Source organism: Mesoplodon densirostris, chromosome 3 (genome assembly GCF_025265405.1).
Source record: "Mesoplodon densirostris isolate mMesDen1 chromosome 3, mMesDen1 primary haplotype, whole genome shotgun sequence".
NCBI classification, from domain to species: domain Eukaryota; kingdom Metazoa; phylum Chordata; class Mammalia; order Artiodactyla; family Ziphiidae; genus Mesoplodon; species Mesoplodon densirostris.
The window spans coordinates 7,214,751-7,224,982 of NC_082663.1; the positions used below are offsets into that span (position 1 = coordinate 7,214,751).

At 42.3% G+C, this 10,232-nt stretch overlaps 1 pseudogene; it reads right to left on the bottom strand.

Moving 5' to 3' along the window:
* The window catches only part of LOC132486704 (solute carrier family 35 member E3-like), a 33,971-nt pseudogene extending 24,344 nt beyond the window's left edge, over window positions 1-9,627 (bottom strand).
* Window positions 9,628-10,232: the final 605 nt, after the last annotated feature.

Consider the following 10,232-nt stretch of genomic DNA (forward strand, 5'->3'; position numbering starts at 1 on the left):
CTGCCCTGAACTCTTCATTACATTTGAAGAGATTCATCATTCAAGGAGAGACAACTCCATGGTGAGACAAGTTTGCTCTTTCTGGGCTACAAATGAGTCCTGTATTCCATCATTTCATAATAATGCCGACACCCTATTTTGTTCATGAAAATACAGGCAAACTTTGATTTTGCTCCATTTCTCCAAAAACAAGAGGAAACAGTTAAATGTGTACTTTTTTTCTGATATGGCAAGTTGGTCATATCCCTGGTTCAACTGCTACATTTATGATTCTCTCCTTCCTCCTTTCTTATCAATACTCTAATATTTTATATCCACAACAGCTGATTAAATTGTAAATTCTGTACCATGGCTGGCTCTTTCTATAAGAAGCTGTGATATAAGAGAGAGACTGGAACTGCCTCTTCTGCTCAGGTGCCTCAAAGTGACATACTGGAGTGTGTACGAACTTACAAAATCACCCTTCTTCTGAGAAAAATCAGTTTTCATAACCTCTGTAACCTCCCTGTCCGGTGGGAAGAAAGTCCAGCTCCTACTCTCTCCATAAAGTTCTCTGGAGATCTCAGTTTTTTGTTAAAGAATCAAGTCCAGAATGGTAGAATGATTCAAACAACTAATTATTTATCTAAATTTCTTAAAACATTAAAGTCCCTGCCATTGGGGTTTGCAACTTCCACCTCCACCTGTTTAACAGCCTCCCTCTTGCCTCTTCTCCAAAGGGATCTTGTGTAAGATAAGGGGTCAAGAGATAACAGATATCTGTATTTACCGTATTTATACCAGGCTTCCTGGGATCTAACATGGGATGAAACAGGATTTGGACAGGCCTGTTCCATGTTAATAATTAGTTGTGCAGTACAGTATTCATGGTAAAGTGTAAATATACTGCAGTATGCATATTTGACTTATTATTCTGAAATAATGTTGGATTTACTGAAGATTCCTAAAGAGAGTACAGGATTCCTGTACATGCTTCACACAGCTTCTCCTAATGTTAACATCCAACATAGTACATTCTTCACAACTAAGAAATTAACATTGCTGCAGTACATGGAGTTGTACACACTGCTTCATTTCTGCTTTTACATAATATTACATCATGAGACATTTTCATGTCAGTAAGAATAGAATCTACCTCGCTCTTTTTAAAAGCTGCAGAATATGCCATTACAAGAATGAGCCTAAGTTTATTTAGACAATCTCCTATTAAAGGAAATTTAGGTTATTTTCAAATTATCATTACTATGGGTTGCAATGAACGTCTTTGTATAAGTTACTGAAGGACAAGTAAAATTCTGAGTTAAAAGTTAGGGTTATGTGATAGCTAATTTTATGTGTCAACTTGACAGGATCTCAGGGTACCCAGATATTTGGCTAAACATTATATTTGGGTGTGTCTGTGAGGATGTTTCCAGATTAAATTAGCGTTTGAATTGGTAGAAGCAGTAAATCTGTTTGCACCCCACCCGCCCCCTATGTGGGTGAGTACCATTCAATCTACTGAGGACCTAAATAAACAAGAAGATGAAGGAAGGAAGGATTTGGCACTTCCTGCCTGTCTCTGTGAGCTGGGACATTGATCTTGTTCTGCCCTCAGATCTCTTGATTCTCCAGCCTTCAGATCTGGATTGGAATGTATATCATTGATGCCCAGATTTCTCAGGCCTTTGGACTCAGACTGAACTACATCACTGGCTTTCCTGAGCCTCCAATTTACAGATGGCAGGGCATGGGACTTCCTGGCTTCCATAAGCACATGAACCAATTCTTTATAATAAATTCTCTCTCTCTCTCTCTCTCTCTCTCTCTCTCTCTCTCTCTGTATATATATATATATATATATATATATATATATATAAAATCTCCTGTTCTTTTTCTCTTGAGAACCCTGACTAATATAAGGTATTAATTTTGTACCAATCTACAACAGGGCAGTGTCTATTGACACCCTCTCTAATGCTGAATGTTGTCATATTTTTTTAACTTATCCTTCTCTGATGGATACATAAAACAGAATTCCCTGTAGTTTTTGCCAGGCATCCTCCTGAAAAGCTGTTTATATAACTGATAAATCAGCAGTGTTCAGTAGCAACAACTTAAGCTGTTTCAAATGAAAAGCTACCTGCAATAATATTTCCCTTTTCTGAATATGTCAGTAGTTGTTCATGTTCTTAAAATTCCACTCCGAGCTTAAAATCAGCGTGTTTTTTCTACCCAAACACAAAAGCCTACCCTATAAAAGAATACAATATATATTTTTCCTTGCACAGAATATTTTATACTGTGGGAAAACTTTTGATCACTTTAACATGTATTCTAAATTAAAAATTAATAAAAAAACGGTTAATTATTTCCATGCTCCAAAAAATTAGTATTTTTGGAAGATAGATTTCTTAAGAGTAAACATATGAAAATTCACAGACATCTTGTTACAACAGGTATCATGAAATCAAGGGTCATACATAGCCTTCTTTATTCCACTTTGTATTCCTCTCTGTGACGAAAATATTTCATGAAGTTCTTGTCTTATTATTTCAAGTTGGAGAACTCAGACTATTCTCATTTTTATATTCTCCTGGCTTTTAAAAGTATCAGAATTCAGAGACTGCTGTTGGTTGGAATATTAAGATTTAAAACTTAAAACAATTACTGAGATTATGTTTTTGAATTAAATATATATTTAGAGGCAGACCTTTGTACTAGAAGAAGGAAATATTTCTATTTTTCTGTCTTTTTAACATAACAAGGATACTCATTTTTATTTTCGCTTTACATTTAAAATATCTAGTTATGTTTTATCAACTTAAATGTATTAAGAAGATGGTAAGATCAGTTTATAAAAAAGTAACAACTTTTCACTCTATCCTTGGGAATTGTATGATCTCCTTAAATATTACATTAGCTAAGTATCAATTGACTTTATTGGGCTTGTTGTACATTGCTGGTAATTGGTAGATAGAGGGTCAGGGTTTCTGGTAAACATCTTACAATGAACAAGACAAGTCCCAGAACAAAGAATTGTCTGACTCAAATGTCAATAGTGCTCTGGTTGAAAAAACAGGGTTTTTATAAAATAATGTTGAAGATGCTCCCTGTACCTTTCATTTACAAATCCACAGACATGCTTGGAAATATGGCTTTTTGGCTGTGGACAAAATTAATGTGTATCAAATCCCCATTGGGCATTCTAAGAAGAAATGTGATACAGAAAGAAAGAAAGAAGCAAACAAAAAAATGCATTAGCTAAATCTGTATAAGGAAAACAGTAAGTAAAGTTAAAAAAGCATGATTCAGCATAGATATGAATATTGCATACCCAGAAAACACCTCAGGTAATATTACAAATATACAGCAATTTTAAAGGTAGATTATGGATCATTATAGGAATTAATGTAGTTGTGGTATTAAAAATAAGCCCACGGGCCTCCCTGGTGGCGCAAGTGGTTGAGAGTCCGCCTGCCGATGCAGGGGATACGGGTTCGTGCCCCGGTCTGGGAGGATCCCATATGCCGCGGAGCGGCTGGGCCCGTGAGCCATGGCCGCTGAGCCTGCGCGTCCGGAGCCTGTGCTCCGCAACGGGGGAGGCCACAACAGTGAGAGGCCCGCATACCGCAAAAAAAAAAAAAAAAAATAAAAAAAAATAAAAAAAAAAAAAATAAGCCCACTTTTCAACCAAGTTGTGTGTTTTCTTACTGTTTGAGTTTTAAGAGTTCTTTGTATATTCTGGACATCAGTCTTTTATTAGACAAGGCTTTTGCAAATATATGTTCTCTATGGCTTGTCTCTTCATTCTTTTGACAGTGTCTCTCACTGAGCAGAAATTTTTAATTTTAATGAAGTCCAGCTTATCAATTCTTTCTTTCATGGATCATGCCTTTCTTTTTTTTTTTTTAAGATTTTTTTTTTTTTTTCAGTATGCGGGCCTCTCACTGTTGTGGCCTCCCCCGTTGAGGAGCACAGGCTCCAGATGCGCAGGCTCAGCGGCCATGGCTCACGAGCCCAGCCGCTCTGTGGCATGTGGGATCCTCCTGGACCGGGGCACGAACCCGTGTCCCCTGCATTGGCAGGCGGACTCTCAACCACTGCACCACCAGGGAAGCCCCCATGCCTTTCTTTTTGTATCTAAAAATTCATCATCAAACCCAAGGTCACCTAGGTTTTCTCCCTCCCCGGAGAGGCTGCCTCCAACCTGGAATGATTTTCAGATCACAGTAAGCTGCACTTCCAACAGTGCCCACCTTAATGGTAGCCCTGTTTACTCAGATCTCTGCTTCCAACTGTGCAGTCTCAGTGCCTACAGGTCAGCATTCCTGCTGTACTGTTTTTTTTAAATTAGTTTCTGCTTTATAACAAAGTGAATCAGTCATACATATACATCTGTTCCCAAATCCCTTCCCTCATGCATCTCCCTCCCTCCCACCCTCCCCATCCCACCCCTCCAGGAGGTCACAAAGCACCGAGCTGATCTCCCTGTGCTCTGCAACTGCTTTCCACTATCTATCTACCTTATGCTTGGTAGTGTATATATGTCCATGACTCTCTTTCGCTTTGTCACAGCTTACCCTTCCCCCTCCCCATATCCTCAAGTCCATGTTCTAGTAGGTCTGTGTCTTTATTCCTGTCTTACCCCTATGTTCTTGATGACATTTTTTTTCTTAAATTCCATATATATGTGTCAGCATACAGTATTTGTTTTTCTCTTTCTGACTTACTTCACTCTGTATGACAGACTCTAGGTCCATCCACCTCATTACGAATAGCTCAATTTCATTTCTTTTTATGGCTGAGTAATATTCCATTGTACATATGTGCCACATCTTCTTTATCCATTCATCTGATGATGGACACTTAGGTTGTTTCCAACTCCAGGCTATTGTGAATAGAGCTGCAATGAACATTTTGGTACATGTCTCTTTTTGAATTATAGTTTTCTCAAGGTATATGCCTAGTAGTGGGATTGATGGGTCATATGGTAGTACTATTTGTAGTTTTTTAAGGAACCTCCATACCGTTCTCCATAGTGGCTGTACCAATTCACATTCCCACCAGCAGTGCAAGAGTGTTCCCTTTTCTCCACACCCTCTCCAGCATTTATTGTTTCTAGATTTCTTGATGATGGCCATTCTGACTGGTGTGAGATTATGTCTCATTGTAGATTTGATTTGCATTTCTCTAATGATTAATGATGTTGAGCATTCTTTCATGTGTTTGTTGGCAGTCTGTATATCTTCTTTGGAGAAATGCCTATTTAAGTCTTCTGCCCATTTTTGGATTGGGTTGTTTGTTTTTTTGATATTGAGCTGCATGAGCTGTTTATAAATTTTGGAGATTAATCCTTTGTCAGTTGCTTCATTTGCAAATATTTTCTCCCATTCTGAGGGTTGTCTTTTGGTCTTGTTTATGGTTTCCTTTGCTGTGCAAAAGCTTTGAAGTTTCATTAGGTCCCATTTGTTTATCTTTGTTTTTATTTCCATTTCTCTAGGAGGTGGGTCCAAAAGGATCTTGCTGTGATTTATGTCATAGAGTGTTCTGCCTATGTTTTTTTTTTTTTTAATCAAGCACATATTGTATTTTCTTTATTGTCTGGAGCGACTAGGCACAGTGTCACATCTTGATTTAGCCACATAATTTCCAGAAGCCCAGAGCAGGGCTCCTTGGTGAGTTGAAGCCAGAGTCTACTATTCAGGCTAAGGTACAGCTGGTGAAACCCTGGACTGGGGTTGGCCTCTTATAAGAAACACGGTTCTGCTGCACTCCAGAGGACAGAGTGCCCACAACCAGGGAGTAAGTCTGATTTCAAGTGACAGCGACTTTTGGAGCCAGGGTCCATCCTTCGCCCAGTGCCTGCAGATTGGTGTGGTGATGAACTGAGAAGCAAAGCAGAGAAGATTCCACAAAGAGAGGATTAAAGAGATGCCGTGGGTCATAGGAATAAAGACACAGACCTACCCAAGAATGGACCTGAGGACACGGGGAGGGGGAAGGGCAAGCTGCGACAAAGCGAGGGAGAGGCATGGACACACACACACCACCAAACGCAAGGCAGATAGACGGTGGGGGGCAGCCGCAAAGCACAGGGTGATCAGCTCGGCGCTCCGCGACCGCCTGGAGGGGTGGGACAGGGAGGGTGGGAGGGAGGGAGACGCAAGAGGGAAGGGATATGGGAACAGATGCACCTGCACGAGTGACTCACTTCGCTACAAAGTAGAAACCAATAAAAAAAATAAATTAAAAAAAAAAGAGAGATGGTGCGGGTCAGCATCAACATTTCAAGAATGTGCCATGGGTGGTCTCACTGCCCTTGTTTCCAGGAAGGTTGCCCTTTCCCATCAAAGCTGACAGTTAGGTCCCCTTACTGAGGGTTGGGGTGGAGGTGAGGGAGTGGAGGGGTATCTCAGGCCAGGTTTGCTTCTAGAAAGGGAATTACAACCTTCCTGCTTCTCTGCATAGATTTGGCAGTAGGACACCATCCTTTTGTAACCTCCCTATCAGACCACCACAGAGGTTAGACTAGCCACTCAACAAACAACCTGCACAGAGGAACTTGTGCTGAGTAGACTGTTCAGCTTCAAAGCTCACTGCTCTTTGTTTATATAGCATTTAGAATAAAACAAAAGCTTCATAAAGAATCAATGTATCTCGGACTGCTCACAGTGAGAGAGGAAAAAAATTTTTTTAATGAATTTATTTATTTTTGGTTGCGTTGGGACTTTGTTGCTGGGCACCAGCTTTCTCTAGTTGTGGTGAGCAGGCTTCTCATTGCAGTGGCTTCTCTTGTTGTGGAGCACGGGCTCTAGGCGCGCAGGCTTCAGTAGTTGTGGCTTGCAGGTTCTAGAGTGCAGGCTCAGTAGTTGTGGCGCACGGGCTTAGTTGCTCTGCAGCATGTGGGATCTTCCCGGACCAGGGCTCGAACCCGTGTCCTCTGCATTGGCAGGAGGATTCTTAACTACTGTGCCACCGGGGAAGTCCAAGAGAGAAACTTTTTAGCAGAATTATTCAGAGAAACTCCTTTCACTGAGCTGATGGCTACTGTTCCTTCCTCAAATGATAGATTCCTGTCTGTGACTTGATAGCTTCTAGTTCTCCAGACCCAAAGTAAAGAGGGATACATCAGATATACTACACACACACACATACACACACACACAAACTATGCGTTTATATGCACTAACAAGAAAGTTTTACCTATTGAGTGATTGTTTTCTAAAAAAGAGGCTCTAAAGATTACAAATATAGGTTCCATGGCCATACTGCCTGGTGTTCTAGCTCTGACACCAACTCTCCCATTCTCTGCATGCCTCAGTTTCCTCATCTATAGAATGGGGATAACAGGATTATTGCAAGGATTAAATAAGTTAATACATATACTGTTATTATTGTTAGTGATAATAACATGGGAATCCCTCCTAAAGGAATTTTAAGGGCCATAAAAAATAGTGCTGTTATCCAGTCCTGACTGCCTTCTTTCTTGTCTCTCTCAAATGCTAAGCTCTTCCCTGCCTCAGAACTTTGGCCCTTGCTGTATCATCTTAGAAACCTCTTCCCCAGTCTTGTGCATGGCAGACCCCCCTTCATCCTTGAGCTCTGGGCTCAGATGTCACCTCCTCAAGGGGCTTCTTAAAAGCAGCCCCTCCTCCATCCCTTGAGACTGTCTATCACATATTCCTTTTTTTTTTTTTTTTTGGCTGTACTGCACGGCATGCGGGATTTTAGTTTCCTGACCAGGGATCGAACCCGTGCTCCCCTGCAGTGGAAGCACAGAGTCCTAACCACTGGACCGCCAGGGAAGTCCCCTACATTCTCCTTGTTTATGCTCTTCACAGTCGATCATGCTCTGAAGTCACCCTTGCTTACTTCTCTACTTGTCGATCGTCTTCCATCACTGGAACTTAAGCTCTACAGGGGCAGTGACGTTGTTGTCTTGTTTGCCATGACATCCTGAAGGCCTCCAGCAGCGGTTCTCAAAGTATGGTCCATGGACCTCCTGGAAGGGTCTTGTAAGGTCAAAAGTCTCTTCATAATAATAGTAAGACTTCCTTTGCTTTTTCACCATGTTGACTTTTTCCCTGATGGTGCAAAAACAATGGTGGGTAAAACTGTTGGCCCCTTGGCATGAAGTCAAGGCCATGGCACCAGCTGTACTAGCAGTCATGATATTCTTCTTCACCTCCACAGGAAAAAAAAGCCAGTTTCACTTAAAAGTCACTTAAGAATGTCCTCGAAGAAGCAGTCAAAATTATTTATTTTATTTAGTCATTACCCTTGAGTACGTGACTTTTCAGGATTCTGTATGATAAAATGGGAAGTACACATAAAACACTCTGGCCGTACACTGAAGTATGTATATTGGTTATTTTCAGGAAGAACGCACTCCTGATTGAGTTATGAGCTGGAGTAAGGTGCTTTTTTCATGGACATAATTTTCAGTGGAAAGAACAACAATAAATCATGGACAGGAACATGAAACTAAAGATGTGGTTTTGAGAATTACCAGGTTAGAACTGATAGTGAAAGATAATGTCTAATAAGTATCTGACACTGGTTTACCCACTGGCTGACACACAAGTTTTCTGCTCTCAAGGAGCTTCCTTTTTTTAAAAAAAAAAAAATTCTTTTATTTTTGTCTGTGTTGGGTCTTGGTTGCTGCACACGGGCTTTCTCTAGTTGTGGCAAGCGGGGGTTACTCTTCGTTGCGGTGTGCAGGCTTCTCATTGTGGTGGCTTCTCTTGTCGTGGAGCACGGGCTCTAGGCGTGCGGGCTTCAGTAGTTGTGGCTCGTGGGCTCTAAGGCACAGGCTCAGTAGTTGTAGCGCATGGGCTTGGTTGCTCCACAGCATGTGGGTTCTTCCTGAACCAGGGCTCGAACCCGTGTCCCCTGCATTGGCAGGCGGATGCTTAACCACTGAACCACCAGGGAAGCCCCTCTCAAGGAGCTTCAAAGCAGAGACTGACCAGGGACCAAACATTCCTCCTTCTGCGAACACCGGCTCAAAGAAGGGCACGGCGACCAGCAACATGGCAGATGACATCGGGGCCTGGTAGTACAGCAGCTGCATCGAGTTTATTTGCAATTCATGCTGCTTGGCTCCTACCCACAGCGTGAGCTGTATTTTGGTGGAGAAGGTTTTCTTATAGCAGAAGGTCTGGATGACTATGATCACCGGCGTGGTCATGGCCTTGGCCAGCTGATAGGTGCCTATGGTGTTGTTCTGCAGAGATAAGTTGGTGAAGACCACAAAGCCACAGAAGCTGAGGGCCAGGAGGAGGAGCTTGGAAGGCAGCAGACCTTTGGGGGCAAACATGTCCAGTTTCTGGCAGACGTACAAGCCCAGCCAAGTTACCACGAAGTGCACCAGGGTCAGGCTCATGTTGGGGAAGCCGTAGTGGACATAGATCCATTTGTTGAGGAACACGATGCAGATGGACACCAGTAGGTTTAGCAGGAGCCCGGCGGCGATGTGCCCTCTGCCTCGTACTCTGTCGGCCAGCGCTGCCATGACCCCCGCTGAGCTGGGGCCCTTCACCCTCGGAAAGGGGCACCCGGCCTATCTCCAGCTGCCCTTTGCCTCCTCCTCCGCCGTCGCGTCCTCGCAGACCCTGGATTTACGGTCCGGCCGGGGGGAGGCATGCAACCTCTGGGTCCCAGGCAAGCAGCAGCCTCAGTGGATCACACATGCTCTGTCACCGCCCATTCAGCCGCAGACTACGCGGCAGCACTGTGCCTATGTTTTCCTCTAAGAGTTTGAGAGTTTCTGGCCTTACATTTAGGTCTTTAATCCATTTTGAGCTTATTTTTGTGTATGGTGTTAGGGAATGATCTAATCTCAAACTTTTACATGTCCCTGTCCAGTTTTCCCAGCACCACTTATTGAAGAGGCTGTCCTTTCTCCACTGTACATTCCTGCCTCCTTTATCAAAGATAAGTTGACCATATGTGTGTGGGTTTATCTCTGGGCTTTCTATCCTGTTCCATTGATCTATCTTTCTCTTTTTATGCCAGTACCATACTGTCTTGATTACTGTAGCTTTGTAGTATAGTCTGAAGTCAGGGAGCCTGATTCCTCCAGCTCCATTTTTTGTTCTCGAGATTGCTTTGGCTATTCGGGGTCTTTTGTTTTTCCAAACAAATTTTGAAATTTTTTGTTCTAGTTCTGTGAAAAATGCCAGTGGTAGTTTGATAGGGATTGCATTGAATCTGTAGATTGCTTTGGGTAGTAGAGTCATTTTCACAAT